The 15510-nt window shown below is 44.9% G+C and overlaps 1 protein-coding gene across 8 annotated transcripts in view; it reads left to right on the top strand.

The window, feature by feature from the left end:
- The window catches only part of IQSEC1 (IQ motif and Sec7 domain ArfGEF 1), a 298040-nt gene that overhangs the window by 25319 nt on the left and 257211 nt on the right, over window positions 1–15510 (top strand). The window lies entirely within an intron of this gene.

Below are 15510 nucleotides of genomic sequence, written 5' to 3'. Positions count from 1 at the left end.
ACAAGAAAACATAACCTGAACAGTCTCTCATCATAAAATTCTGTTTAATCTTTAAACCCATGCATAAATTGTTTTTCTTTTTAAGAAATCCCTGCTAATACCAGATTAGCAGGGCTGTTTCCCTGCTTTGTTCCTCCACCTGTTCCATGGGACACACTGGTATTCCCGAGCAAAACTTCTGCCACAAAATTCTTAGGGTGATGGAGGGAAGAAAAAAATTAATTTTGTGTTACAAATGGCTGTGATTTTTTTATATCCTTGTATAATTACAGCTGAAGTTATTGTATAAAGTGGGATTTGATTTTTAAGCTGAAAATTGGATGCATTTTGAAACAATTTAAATTTTCTTAATATAATCCAATTTTATTTATACAGGTATAGTTTAAATGGCACTTGGAGTAATAGGAGGTGCTGTGTCTCCTTTGATTCTTTATAGTAGGAAAAAATTACCTCACTGAGGTGTTGTCTAAGAACAAGTGGAAAAGATTTGGGTCCAGGATGTGCTTTTATATCCCTTTCAGCTGTGGTCCTGTGTGGATATCCCTTAGGTGAAGGTTTTCCTCATCACCACAAGAGGAAAGTGCCAGTGGAATATCCTTCTGGAAGGGAGACTTGATGGAGATCTGTTTCTGCCTTAGCACGTGGGAGAAACACCTCAAAGTGTTACTGGATAAATGCCAGGGAGGCAGGAGATGTGGGAAAGGAACTGGGAAGGACGTTTAGGATGAGAGCTTAGGTACATTTGGAATCCACTGGAATTTCTGTGGCACACTTTTACCCCTCTGCAGTGAGTTTGGTGCCTTGGCTCAGAGGGTTTGAGAGCTGTCTGTGCTGGATGAGGGCTCTGGGCTTGGTGGTTTTCTGAACCCTAACCCTGGGTGGAGCAGTAAAAGGCTGGCTCAGCTGCTCTGAGCAGCTCCTGCAGGGGAGCATTTCCTGCAGAACAGGCTGGGGATAACAAGCCTGCTATGAGGGACCTTTCCCCTTTCCCTTCCCCAAAAACAGGAGTTACATTGAAAACCTGCCTGAGCACAGCTATCCCAGCCAGCCTGTGTTTGGGTGGCACCAGAATTTGGGTCCCTCTCAGCACAAGCAGGTGAAATCCTCTGCCCCTGAATCCAGCTCTGGCACAGCTCTTTGAAAGGCATCAGCTGCTCAGAACAACCCCTGTGGGCTCTTCATCCTGGTGCTGCTTTGGGTCCAGCTGTGGGAAGGGCAGTCCTGGTGCCTCTTCAGCAGCTGGAACTGCAGCTTTAGCTCAATTTTGAGTCATCTGTTGGATTTACAAGCCAGGACCCCAATCGTGGATGTGGTTTTCATGCCTGAGTGTGCTCAGCTGTGATGCCCCAGATGGGTGAAGGCAGCACCCAGTGAGGGAGTGTCTGGAATGAAGCTCAGAGTTCCATTCCTTCTCCTGCAGCAGCATTCCCTCAGGCTCTGTGTCTTTTTCTGAAGTAGGAAGTGAAATGTGTACCGGATTTTGGTTGTGAAACTCTGGAAAGCCATATGTGTGTACTTGTTCAGCACAAAAAGGGGGATGAAGCACCCTGCTTTAACCTCAGACAGTGCCTTAGTGCTCACCTTCCCTCTCCCTCTTGCCTTTCCTCTCGTGCTCCTGGGGTGAACAGAATGTAACACAGAATCACAAAACCATGGAAATGTTTGGGTTGGAAGGATCTAAAATATGATCCAGGTAAAACCCACCTTCCGCTGTCCCAGGCTGCTCCAAGCCCCAATGTCCAGCCTGGCCTTGAACAATTCCAGGGATCCAGGGGCAGCCACAGCTGCTCTGGCACCCTGTGCCAGGGCCTGCCCACCCTCACAGGGAGGAATTCCTTCCTAATATCCAGTGTAAACTGACTTTTAAAGTTCAAAGCCCTTCCCCTTGTTCTAGCACTCATAGCACCGGCTTGGCCATCTCAGAACAGGCTTTGACTTTAAAAGCCCAGCCTTAGAATCCTGCCTCTTTACCTGGTACTTGGAGTTATCTCTTGCAGTGTGTACTTTGTATCTTCATTCTCCTTAAACCAGAGGAAAACTTATTTTGCTTCATCCTCCTTTGAGGAATCTCCATTTGCCAGCTGGTGACAGCGTTGAGCTCTGCTGGGTCATTCAGCAATTCCCAGTGTTCCCATGGAACAATCCATTCCCCTTGGCAGGTTCTGCCTTGCAAGGCTTGCCTGTGCATTTAGCAGGACATGCCTTGTGCCTTGAGCTTGTCCTCATAGCTCTGGTTGGTGCTGGAATTATTGTATTTGCAGGAAATGCCCCGACAAAGGCAGGAATGATGAATCTGACTCCATGTTCTCAGATGGCTAATTTATTTCTTTATATTGTATTAATGAATACTATACTATACTAAGGAATACAGAAAGGATACTTACTGAATGCTAAAAAGATAATACTCAAAACTCGTGACTCTTTCCAGAGTCCTGACACAGTTTGGCCCTGATTGGCCAAAGAGCAAAAACAACTCACAGCAGAATCCAATGGAACAATCACCTGTGGGTAAACAATCTCCAAACACATCCCATATGAGCACAACACAGGAGAAGCAAATGAGATCAGAATTGTTTTCCTTTTTCTCTGAGGCTTCTCAGCTTCCCAGGAGAAAAATCCTGGGCGAAGGGATTTTTTCAGAGAATGTGAATGCCACACTGGAATATCAGAGTCAAACTCCAGGTCAGAACTCTTCACTGAGACAGGAGTTTAGGTGACGACGATTTCCACGCTGAGCTGAAATCTCTTCCCTGGGACAGCATTGCCCTCCCTGTGCCCAGCACTGCAGCCGTGAGTGCCTGGTGGGAGCAGGGGCACTCAGGCACAGTCACTCACGAGCAGCACTGGTTTGGGTTTCCCTGCTGCCTGGGCAGAGTTTCCCTGTGGCAGTGTCTGGAGTTCCTGTGCGGAGACGGCGCTGCTGGAGCGGCTCAGAGCTGGATTAACTTCAAACCTAAAAATAGCCCACAAGCAAAAATGCAATCGTGGATTCTGGAGGGAGGGCAGAGGGAAATTCAGCTGTGCTGCCTCCTCTGGAGTCCTGGCAGAAAACAATCTAGCGGAGTCCAGACCCCCCTGAGCAGGTGGGATTCCTGCAGCTGTCACTGCACAGCAAATGGGCTTTTAATCTGGTTGAACTGCACTGAAATGCTACACAAAATTCTACTGCTTCTAAAGAGTTTTGGGTTTTTCTCCTCAGCCTTCTAAGCTTGCATTTGAGACAGTTACATCCTAATATTTTATTACTTGGGTGATTACGAATGACTTAACTTTCTTCCCTAATCCTGCTCTTCCATGCCAGGATATGTAACAAAGCCTTTTGTGCAGGTGCTCTCTGGTGTTGGTCAGGTGATGTTCAGTAGCTGAACAGGCTGGCAGGTTCTGGCCTTACACATAGTAGGAAGGAGTAGTAGTAACCTGCTCAAATACTGACTCTTTCTCTTTTTATTCTGAAGTGCATGTTCTGAAGTGAAGTTCATGTTGTGGGCAGAGTTAAAGTGAATATTCCCACCTATATGGAATTTGTAGGGGCCTGATTTGTAAAAATGCAGTTTAGAGCAGTTTAGCCAGTGCCCTTCTCAGCAGAGCTGTGAAAGGCAGTGTTGGCTGCACGTTTACGAATAAAACCAAGCAAGACCAACTTGGGGGGTTTTGCCCTCAAGACAACTTTTGAGCAGCAATTCTGTTGATGATTGCCTGTGGAAATAAAAACTTGAGCTCCTTATGAGCAGTCTTACCCTTCTTGCTCTTGCCAGAGGAACAGCAATGGTGTGTGAGCAGTCTGCACAGGTAGTCCTTACCCTAATGATGTTTGCAGTTCCTTATTAGGTTGTACCATAATCCCTGAATGTGATTAACTGGCAATTTACACCTCAGAGCCCTGGCTTTTACTTATAAAAGCTACAGAGAAATAAACTGGAGAAACAAATTGGGAGTTAACTGTGCAATCAAAGATATAAATGTGCTTCTGCAGTCTGAGTGCTGCTGCTTTGCTGGCTCCAAGGACAGAGTCTTCCTTAGAGCAGAAGGGGAATTGCTGTCCAAGACAGCTTTTAGTAACATGATGAACAGCAGAGGTGCTTAAGAGCATGTAAAGCACGTTTAGTCTTTATGGGCAGCATTAGTTAATGTTTTGGACAGAGTTGAAGTGAATATTCCCACCTATGTGTAATTTGTAGGGGCCTGATTTGTAAAAATGCAGTTTAGGGCAGTTTAGCCAGTGCCCTTCTCAGCAGAGGCGTGAAAGGCAGGGTTGGCTGCACGTTTAAGAATAAAGCAAATGTTATGTAGGTGGGGTGGGAAGTTGTGTCTGAGCTGGTTGAGACCCCAATTCCTGCAGAGCAGATCCTTTCACAGCTGCTAGCAGTGAGCAAATGGGAATGGCCGTCACCAAGAGGGACCTGCTCACAAACATTCTCAGTTCCTGGGGCTTGGAGTGGGTGGTGGCTCTTTGGGAGAAGTGCTCTTAAAACACCTGGTGTCTGCTGGAAGAAAGAGGATGCAAAATTCCTGAAAACAAAGCTCAATTTTAGGAATTGTTACTGCAACTTCTTTAGGCAGAAGACTCTAAGCCTTGATCAGAGCTACTGTGAGTGGGACCAGCTCAATTTCAGCTTAAAGCACTTCAAGTGCTTCCACATCTCTTCCTTAGCACCATTTGGTTGTCAGCAGCAAGTGAAATGATTCTCTCCTCTGTGCTGTCAAAAGTGATGGGATGGAAGAAGAATTCTCTTCTCTCTCAGCATAAATGGATAGATATGTTAACCCAGCAATCCTATTTTCATGGTGGATTTAATCCAATAAAACCTTCTGTTATAGTCATGGAGGTTTTCTGGTTTGTTTTTTTCTAAGGGTTTACATTTCTGTCTGTTTTATGCACTTTTCTCCCACAAAGTTTTCATTGCCTTACCTGAGACACACTGCAAGCACAAGTGGTTGCTGCTGCATTTTCTACCTCTCAGAAGCTTCAAAGCCTTAGGACTTGAAACAAAGAATATTTGGATTTTTCAGCCCAATTTGGTGGTTGAAATTCATCATACCAGTTTTTAATAAAAGAATGCACATTGTACATTGACAGTACTGTGAAGATGCTTAAACTCTTCTTCCCTTTCTCTTGGAGAAAGTATTTGTAGGAAGTGTGGGGGGGATGATGGACCATCAGTTAGGAGTAAAACCCAACCAGTTGTAGAACCAAATATACAACATTTGTACATGTGGCTTTGAGACCTTCCCTGGAGAAGCTCTATCAGAACCACTCAGAGCTGTCTCCTTTAGGAGGAGGTTGATCAGGGATGGTTTTGCATCTTCCTCCTAGAGGCTTTCCAAGCCTCAGTGCTGACTGTTTATAACACACAGAGAGTTGTCTCCTCTGCCTTTCAAAACTTAAACTTCCTGGAACTTAAAAGTAAATTTTTAAAAAGCAGTGAAGGAATTACTTCTGAGATGAAGCTCTGTTTTATGTGCTGTTCTTCCACTGATGAGCAGCAATCGCTGCTCACCCAGAAATTCCAAATGTAATTTGGAAATAGCTGGTTTTTAACAAGTGCAGTTGTTTTCTGTAGGAGGAACTGAGTCCCTTGGAGCTGTTCTCATGCCACTCACCCATTGCCTTTTCCCCACCCTTTATCTGACCTTACCCATCTCTGGGAAGTGTGTCAGCAGGAGGGACAGCAGTAACCGGAGCTCGGTGACACCGTCATGTGAGAAGGAAAACAGCAATTAATTGTTAATATTGAGCTTATTGTGAGCTCCTGGCCTGCTGGGCTTCTCAGTGTGAACCTTTTGGCCAGGCCACAGTGGGAACTTGTGGTGTTTGAGTGGTTTATTCCATTCAATCTTTATGGAGGGGTCTGAAATCGAGAGCACAAATTCCCTCAGGGGTTTGTAGGCAATTTTTGGGTAACCTGTGGTATTTTCTGAGACCCCCTTTGAAGGGAGGAATGATGAATTTGACTCCATGTTCTAAGAAGGCTAATTTATTATTTTATAATCTATATTATATTAAAGAATACTGTACTAAAACTAAGGATACAGACAGAAGGCTAAAAGATAATAATGAAAAACTCATGACTCTCTCCAGAGCCTTGACACAGCTTGGCCCTGATTGGCCAATAAATAAATACAATTCACATGAAACCAATCAAACAAGCACCTGTTGGTGAACAATCTCCAAACCACATTCCAAAGCAGCAAAACAGGGAGAAGCAAATGAGATAATATTGTTTTTCTTTTTCTCTGAGACTTCTCAGCTTCCCAGGAGAAAAATCCTGGCAAAGAGATTTTTCAGAAAAAATGACAGAGACAGTAACCAACAAAGATTGATGAACAGAAGTTTGCTAAAACAAAATTAATTCTGGAGGAAGTGAGGAAGGGAAGTGCAGAGCTCTTGGGATTATTAAAGATAGGAAGTAAGAGGAAAACAGGCTTCAGTGAACCATGGCCACCAACTTTGAGACTTCATTTAGCCCTTGGTGAAACTGGAAATGTTAAACAACAGCTTCCTGAACCCCCTGTCTGGGGGCAGCCACCTGGAGTCAGTGATGGGGATAAATACTGCTTTATTTAGTTGATATTAATTCATACCACTCTAGATATTATATAATTTATATAATAATTTATATAATTACTACCAACTGGTGCAATTAATATTAATTTAATATGAAAGTAATTGGGTGAAAATTAGATGCTTAATAACACAGTGATAACAAACACTGTAAACATCATCCCACGGAATTGTCTTTGGGATTTGGTAGAAGTTGTCTGAAGTCTGACTTTTTACCACAGACATGCACCAGATTACTCTAAAGCAGATTATTTGGGCTCTTTGCTGACTTCACTGCTGGCCAGCTGAAGGGCCAGGTAAATCTCTATTTAATTACACACTGCTTTCCCATGGGGCAGATTCCTGAGTGCTGACAGTGATTGTGCTGGTTGTGGTCGGATTTTGTGCTGTAAATTCTGCACTGGAGAACTTCTGGCACTTTCATGTATGAATATAATGCAATAGCTATAAATGTATGGTGCAGTGTAGCTGTAATGCAATAAAGATGAAAAGATGGGGAGAAAAAATGGTCTGAGCAGTGTGAGATGAGGACATGGTAAACTTTGTAGGTGTTGGTTTTCTGAGAAACTTCTTGTCAGGTACTCAGTGCCTGTGAGTGCTAAATGTGGATAAACATGAATTTGTCTTTGAGTTCAGTGTTTTGTGTGTGTAGGGTCTGAGGAGTCTGTGCTGATCATCCTAAATGAAGCTTGGTCATGTTAATGATGAGTGCCACATGGAAAAGGGACTGGCATTGCCTGGGAAAGGAGCAGTTTCTTGTCCCCATGGCTAAAAAAATATCTCATGTTTAATACCGGCTGTAAAATGTTCTTAATCTATTCCATAACTTTTCTGGTAACAGTTGTTTTTCATCCATGTGCCATATTCTCCCAAAATATGTCTCAACTGGGACAGATTGCTGTTAAATCCTTCCTGGAACACATTTCTGAGGTGTTTTTTCCAGGAGGAGGTGTCAGATTTGGAGCAGACAGATGTAAATCCACTCCCTCTCACACAGGGCTCTGTCTGCCTTGGATGGAGCAATTCATGAGCAGCCCTTGTGGGTGGGGAATAAATCCCAAAATGGCCATTCAGTGGCACTGCTGGGGTGGCAGGAGAGCAGATTTTATTCTTGTTCTTGGTGCTAAATTGCCTCATTCAGTGGCACTTCTGGATGGCAGGAGAGCAGATTTTATTCTTGTTTGTGGTGCTAAATTGCCTCCTTGGCACACAAAGGGCCGTGCCCTTGACCCAGGGGTGTGTGGGGATTGTCCCTCCCCATGTCAGACTCTGCTCTCTCCAGACAGACCCAGTCCTGCTCTGTTTGCTCACAGGTCAGCTTTCCTCCTGTGCTAAAATAGAGACGAAATCATGGGTCGTGGGTTTTGAGATTAAATCTAATGGTTTTCGCTGTCTGCTAGAAATTAATTTACTGCTCACCTGAAATAATATCTCTTTATCATGTAAATTAGCTGTACTGAAGGGGAAATAATAAGGGAATATGGTTTTTTCCTCCCTTCCTTGAGCAGTGAGGAGGACAGCTTTTTTGTTTCCCAAGCAAAACAGGTTTCTAATTAAATAACAGACTGACTCCTTGAAACTCTGCTTTGGGAGAAATATTTGGCTTTTTTTTTTTTTTTGCTTGTTCCTTTTTTAAAATGGACAATAGAGACTTGCAGTAATTAAATATACATTTGGAAAAAATCTAGGATTCACAAGTGACTTAACTAAAGCTGCCTCCTGCCCCTCTGATGGATCATTGCTGGGGGACTGTTCATTGTTCATGGCTCAGTCCAGTGTTTTCCCAGCTCACAGGGAGGGCACCCAGGTTTTCTGCTGGTGTGGGGATGGATTTTGCTCCTCATTAACTTTTCCAGGTCCTTCTCTACTCTTGCAGCTCTTGGTCTCCCTCTGGGCTGGGCTTCTGCTCCTGTTGTTCCCCCTGGTGCCGCTCCCCAAAGGATGATATGTTAAACCATCTCAGGGTGTTCTGAGCTGGAAGGGACCCCTGGGGATCTGAGCAGCTCTGTTAAATCTCTGCAGGACTCACCAGAAGTACTCAGCCTTAAGTACTGGAAATCTGTTTGGGGAAAAGTTGATCCTGTTTGATTTTTCAGGGGAAAACTGCTGTGGTGCTGCTTGTGCTGTTGGGATCATTTATCCTGTTCCTGGGGGGTGCTGGCTCAGAGCTCATGGAGTTTTGGCAGTGCTGGGTTAATGTTTGGACTCGATCTGAGAGGTTTTTCCCCCCTGGATGGTTCCATGATTCCGTGGAGTCCAGCCCAGTATGGTGGAATGACCCTGGTGGGAGGCAGGAGCAGAATCCCTTGAGCAGGGGATGCCGGCCCTGCCCTCACTGCCAGCACTCAGCTCAGATTCCCAGTTGTTTCCTTGCATCTGGGATTGGTCTCCTGTGGTTGTTGCTAATTAATGGCCAATCACAGTCAGCTGGCTCAGACACAGAGCTGAGCCCCAAACCTTTGTTATTCTTTCCTATTCTATTCTTAGCCAGCCTTCTGATGAAATCCTTTCTTCTATTCTTTTAGCATAGTTTTAATATAATATATACATAAAATAACGAATCAAGCCTTCTGAAACAAGGAGTCAGATCCTCGTCTCTTCCCTCATCCTGGCACCCCTGTGAACACTGTCACACCGTGGATTTGCAGCTCTGCTGCAGGCAGTGCATTCCCCAAAAGATGCCCTTGAAGGAAAGCTCAGGTTTTCCTTTCTGCCCTGGGAATATATTAAAAACCTGGCTGTCAAGAGGAGCAGAGCTTGGGTGTCTTTCCTCTCCCTGTACAGATTTGAGGTACAATTTTGGGTGTTTCATAGAAAATGTTCTGCAGCAGCAGAGTTTAGTGATCACCCAATCCAGCTGCACTACTGGGGCATAAATCAGAATATTCCTGTACAGCAGTAATTTGCAGCTAAGCCATACAAGGCTATTTACTGCCTATCAGTGTTCAATAGAAAGTTAATTTTTAGAATAGATCAGTGATTAATACCTGATCACAGGGCAAGGGCTGCTCTTGTCATCAGAATTGTGAAGACAAAATGAGGAGTCTTGATGGGGTCAATGGTTACCATAAGCCCCTGCCTTTTGTGTAATGAACATTTTCTGTGAGGGTAATTAATGAACTGTTTAAGTTATGGAGGACATTGATAATATTGACACTGATGTATGAGCTGGATTTTTAATGGAGTAGATGTGCTGACTGTGTGAGTACTGTTGATAAATCAGACTTTCATTTCATGCATTCAGCTTGTGCTTAGAAGTACCCAGGTATTTTTAGAAGCCTGGGATGATCTACATATTCATTTGAAAATGTCTTTGTCAAAGCAGCACTGGTGTTTGTGTTCACACCCTGCACTTCCAGCCCCTCCTGGCACTGCAGGTGCACAGACACTGTCCTGCCCTCCACTCTCAGGGACATGAATCCAGTCTGGAAAATTCCTTCAGGATCACCCAAGCCAGCCATGAACCCAGCAGCACCACCCTGCTCACCACCAAACCCTGCCCAGGCCCCACATCCATGGTTTTCTGCACATTCCCGGGGATGGTGACTCCACCAGTGCCCAGGGAAGCGAATGCTTGAGAGAATATGGGAGAGGCAGAAAGGCAGCCAGAGCCTGGGGATGCAGAGCCAAGACATTCCCTGGCAAAGGTGAGGAAATGTTCTCTTGTCCTTGAGCTCCTGTACAGAGTCTCTGTCAGGTGAGCAGGAGGGGCAGCATCCTTTGGTTTTTGCAGCTGTACTGTGCTGAGAAAACTTGTTTTACATTTCTCTGCTGCTGAAAAAAACCCCCATTAGCAACGAGAAAAGTAAAAAAAACCAAATTTGCTCTTCTCTGTCTCAAAAAAGGAAAAAAATCCTTCTGCTATTATTTCAAAAGAAAAAACGCTTCAGCTTTGTGCATAAATCTGAAGTGTTTTTTTATTTGAAGTGTTCCATGTGTGATAAATAACTTCTGTGCTTCTGTATGGCTGGGTTTAGTTATGGTGTTGAGATAAACCAAAGCAGAAAATTAGTCTGCTGCAGACACAGAGAGAACATTACTTATGGTTGTAGCAAAACTCTCCTCAGCACTTACCCAAAATAGCCACCAACCTTGAATTGTTTTGGGTCTGAAGCCCTGGGAGCTGAGTGAGTTATGCAGACAGGAGACACAGATCACAGGTGAAAAATCACATGCAGAGGTGCTGCTGCCTTGGAAATAATGACTCTGTGCCCAGAGTTTCAGTGGGAAATGCATCAGCCTGGAGGTGCTGTGGCTGATTTCCTAATTGCATTGAGTGATGGAGGATGATGAGACAAAATGGCCAGGGAGAGACTTGTGACCTGTTGTTATTATTGCTGGGGTTGGCACCTGGGCCAGCGGGGGTGATGGAGGCATGGCTGTGTTCCTGGTGCTGCCCTGGACCCCCTCTGCTGGCTCTGGACAAATTCCAGCCCCTCCTTCTCCCAGGAAAGCCAGCTGCAGGAGGGACAGCGGCTCCACTTGCTGCAGGGGCTGGGAAGCACTTTGAGGCAGGTTGATGAATTTTTGGTGACATAACTGACTACAGATCTCCAGCAATACCATTATTGACTGCTCTGAGCATTAATTGGAGATGGAGGAGTTTTTCTGGTGCTGGTGGAGGTTTTCCAGCTGCAGTGCCTCTTGCCTTTAGCCCTGACACCAGCTCTGGCTGTGGCTGAAATGCCCAAAAGCCATTTCCAAACACAAATGGATTTAAATTCCTGAAGCTTTTTTAGCCCATGACAGAAACTAGTTCTAAGGACACCAGTGCAATGGCATTTTCTATGAAACCACTCATAAATGGCCTGGAATAAGGCAGTTTTCCTGATGTATAACTTCCACAATGGAAATGGAGAGTTTGGCTGCCATGTTCCACTCTGTGACTCATCTTGGGAAGCGACCTGTGATAAATCCTGCTGCAATGAATTGTCCTTGTCAGTTTTCTCTGTGTTGGAGGCAGTTTAGTCTTGGCTGGCAGGTAAATTTCCATGGCTGATGGGAGGAGAATGGGCAGGATCTGATTGAGGAGCTGAGCATCCCTCAGTGGTGCAGGACACAGAGCTGGGAGCAGCCCTGGCTGGACCAGCACTGGGGCAGCTCCAGGTGGAGCCCCAGAGGGGAAATCTCTCTGTGACAGGCTTTTATGGGGGTAACACTCTGATCTGCTGCCCTGAGTGTCAGACTGATGATTCAGGTGCAGAATTACTGCAGGCAGGGAGTTTTGTTTTTTTATTTTCTGCAAGTTTGTAAAATCATGCCTTAATTCTTTCACTGAAGTGAATGTTTATTAGGAACAGAGAAATGCTTTCCATGTTTGGCATGCCCACAGCAAGGGGGTCAGAACTAGAGGATTTTTAGGATCCCTTCCAACCCCAGCTGTCCTGTGATTCCATGAAGGGCTCTGGCAGTGCTGTCACATAAATTACTGCTTGAGCTGCTGTGTAACCCTTTCCATCCCACAGGCCTAAACAGGGGTCTCAGTAACCCATGTGAGGCAGTTCCTCAGGTTCAGAACCCCCCTTTTTTGTAGGGGAAGCAATTTGTAGCAAACTTCAGTTCAGCTTCACCTCTCTTCTGTCTCCACCACAGCAGTAAAGCTGGAAATGTGTGAGTAGGGCTCTCTGGGCCTTGGTAAGTGTCAGACAATTCCCTTTTCTGAGCCAGACATGGGGTAACTGAGAGGCATTTTAAAACCTTTTATTCCATTTCCAGTCTCATGAGAAGGGTGAGACAATACAGATGTTATAATTCGTGCTATCACAATCAGAAGCTATTTCTTAATTACAAAACACAATAAGCATTTCTTGGCTATCAGCTTTTTGCCACACCATGCTGTAGATGCCTTCAAGCCAATCATCTAAAACTACCCCTCATGGGTCCTACTGCAATGCATCTTTCATAGTTCTATTTCTCTAAAGTATCTAGTCTTATTTGTAAGGCCATTTTTTGAAACTTTTTTCTAGCTCTGTTTTTTCTAGCTCTCTCTCAACAATATCTGTCGTATTCCATGGCGTTTGTAAGTCAGCATTTCTTATCTCATAGTTTGCATACTGTGTGGGTCTTCTGTCAGGCCCTGAGAATTTTCTACAAATCCATTTCCCACAGGTAAGAACCTTCTCTGGCTTAGGAAGTGTGGCAAATTTTCATGTAAATACTCCACAGGAAATCACCTGTGCTGCTGGTGATGTTTATTGCATTTACACCCTTGTGTTTAGCAGCAGCACTGGCCTTCCCTGCCTCCAGAGGAAAATGCTCTGGAGCAGTGGGACCTGGCATCACTCTCAGAGTATTTCTTATTTCTGGCTTCCTACTTTGCTGTGCTCTGGGCTGATGGCAGCAGCTGCTGCTCACCTGAGCAGGCATTGTGAACTTCTGGAAAATGGGATATTAATTATTGTAATAATTTGGCCTTATTGTAAGTGTAGGTGAGTGATAAATGGCGTTTCTGCATATTCATTTCATATCAAGATCACTTTTATCCTTTAGTTCCAACTGTCTTGCATTAAAATTCATTCTAAAATAAGTGTATTGAGTACTCAGAGCTGGCAGCAAGGATTTACCTTTTCATTATTTCACTGTCTCTGCTGTTTGCCAGCCTTTGTGTGCTGTTTGATGGCGTTGGCACTTGCTTGGGGAATGGGAACATTTCTGTCCCAGGGAGCTGAGAGTCACCCCCAACACCAGGAATGTCCCCAGCAGTGCTGCACAGGGCTGGGTGTTGTGAGAGCCAGCCCAGGCTGACCTGGTGCCATTTTAAACAGGTTCTGCTCAATCCTCTCAGTGCAGGTTCCAGCTGGATTTGTGCTTGGAACAAAGCCAGGCTCTGACCTCTCCTGAATTTGGAAATGTGGGTTTGAGGGCTCAGTTTTGGGGCTCATGTGGGAATGACAGTCCAGTGTGACAGTGTTCACAGGGGTTCTTGGATGAGGGGAGAGACAAGAATGTTGACTCCATGTTCAGAAGGCTTGATTTTTTATTTTATGATATACATATTACATTTTAACTTTACTAAAAAGAATAGAAGGAAAGGTTTCCTCTGAAGGCTAGCTAAGAATAGAATGGAATGAATAACAAAGGTTTGTGGCTTGGCCAGAGAGTCTGAGCTATCTGGTTTGTGGTTGGCCATTAATTGTAAACATTCAAGATGGCCCAATCACAAACTCACCTGTTGCATTCCACAGCAGCAGATAACCATTGTTTACATTTTGTTTCTGAGGCCTCTCAGCTTCTCCGAAGGGAAAATCCTAAAGAAAGGAATTTTCACAGAAAGATGTCTGCGACAGTCCAGTGTGAGCTCTGACTTCTTTTAGTGCAGTTCCAACAAAGGAACATTGCAGCGTTGGAGTCTGGTCTGAAACCAGCCCAAATAAGCTGAAGTTCTGAGCTGTCCCCTCTGAAACAAGGTTCCTCAAGGGAGCTCCTGGTAATATATTCAAATATGTGCTGGGTTCTTTATGCAGTGGTGGTTTTAGCTCCAAGTGCCCAGAAGCATAGGTTCCCTTTCCTCCTGGAGGAACAGGATTTCAGCAGCCTGGTGTTGCCACAGCTGACACAGAAATCCCTTCACCTTTATTTCAGCTGAATGGTTTAATCTGTGGAGGTACTTGGTTAAATTCTGAAGTGATTTTACTGGATATAATTTTCCCGAGCTTTGAGTAAAAGCTGTTGCCAGCAAACCTCACTGCCAGCCCAGTCCGGAGCCCCATTTTGGGCAGGGATGGGCAGGCTGTGGTGTCTCCCAGAGCTCCTCTGAGCACACAAACTGATGCTGCCAGCACATCCAGGTGAGTTTTTATTTTTGTTTTCACCGCAAAGTTTCAGAGGACAGAAAGCAGGGGAGCTCCTGGCTGTGCCACTGGCCATGATTCCCTGGAGGCAGCTGCCTTGGGGCATGTGTTGAGCAGGAATTTTTTGCAGCATTTCTCAAGGCTCTTTTTCAGTGCCAGTTTTCCAGTGAACAGTTTGGATTGCTCCTCTCTGGTCTGCAGCCATGTGAGCAGGTGTGGGAGCAGAAATGCACAGGATGGAATGGTCAAGGTGGTTTGGTGACAGCCAAAGATGAGGCACAAACAGCATTTAAAGAGAGATCCAGCTGGCTGCAACCCAAATGTGACTCCAAACTGCACAGAGAATTGTGGCTCAGCAATGCCTGGGAGTGGAAGAAGGGAATGGAATGAGAAAGGAGCAGAAATGAGTTTAAAAGCTGATATTTGCCACAGTGTTTGAGGCTGTCATTTCTGTAATTTGTAGAATAATGCAGATTTTTGCTGTCCTTTGACCTTATACACACAATTCAGGTGCTCTGCAGGTTTTGATGAACTACCTGAGAGTAAACTCTTTGCCTTGGGGAATTGAGAAGTAAGGGCAGTGTAAATTATACAATTCCTGTACATTGGATATTGAAAGCCTTTCCCTTGTTAAGTGGCAGATTTCTGTGGCAGGATCTTTGCTGGTGGTTTTACCTAATGACAGAATTTGAGCTTTCCCCAATATCCTCAATGTCCATCAGTACCCAAGTACTGAAGTTTCCCCTTCCAGCTTTTCACTCCTGCAGGAAAGCACAACTGGCTGAGCTATCTCTGGAAACATCTGGACCAAAACATCCTGGCTTTGGTATCTTTTGGAAGTGTCTCAGCTGGAAAAGCATCCCTGAATCTCCCTGTGCTGTCTGTGCAGTCTGATGGGACCCTGAGCTGGGATCCAGCTTCTCCTGGCTCTGCCCTGCACAAATTCCACAAAGAAAATAAAACATATTCGAGCTCAGTCAGTTGTTTTCAGAATAAGACAATCTGTGAATTCTTATTTAGAATCTGGAGATCAGAAAAGCAGAAGTGTGACTTAACCCTTTCCCTGCCCCCCTGAAGTCCTGGCAGGGCTTTGGATTTGCAGCCACAGGGAAGCCTGCAGGCCCTGCTGCCTCTGCAATGTTCTTTTTGTGGTTTTCT

This window comes from Zonotrichia albicollis, chromosome 12 (genome assembly GCF_047830755.1).
Source record: "Zonotrichia albicollis isolate bZonAlb1 chromosome 12, bZonAlb1.hap1, whole genome shotgun sequence".
NCBI lineage: Eukaryota > Metazoa > Chordata > Aves > Passeriformes > Passerellidae > Zonotrichia > Zonotrichia albicollis.
This window is presented reverse-complemented; position numbering and strand designations above follow the sequence as displayed.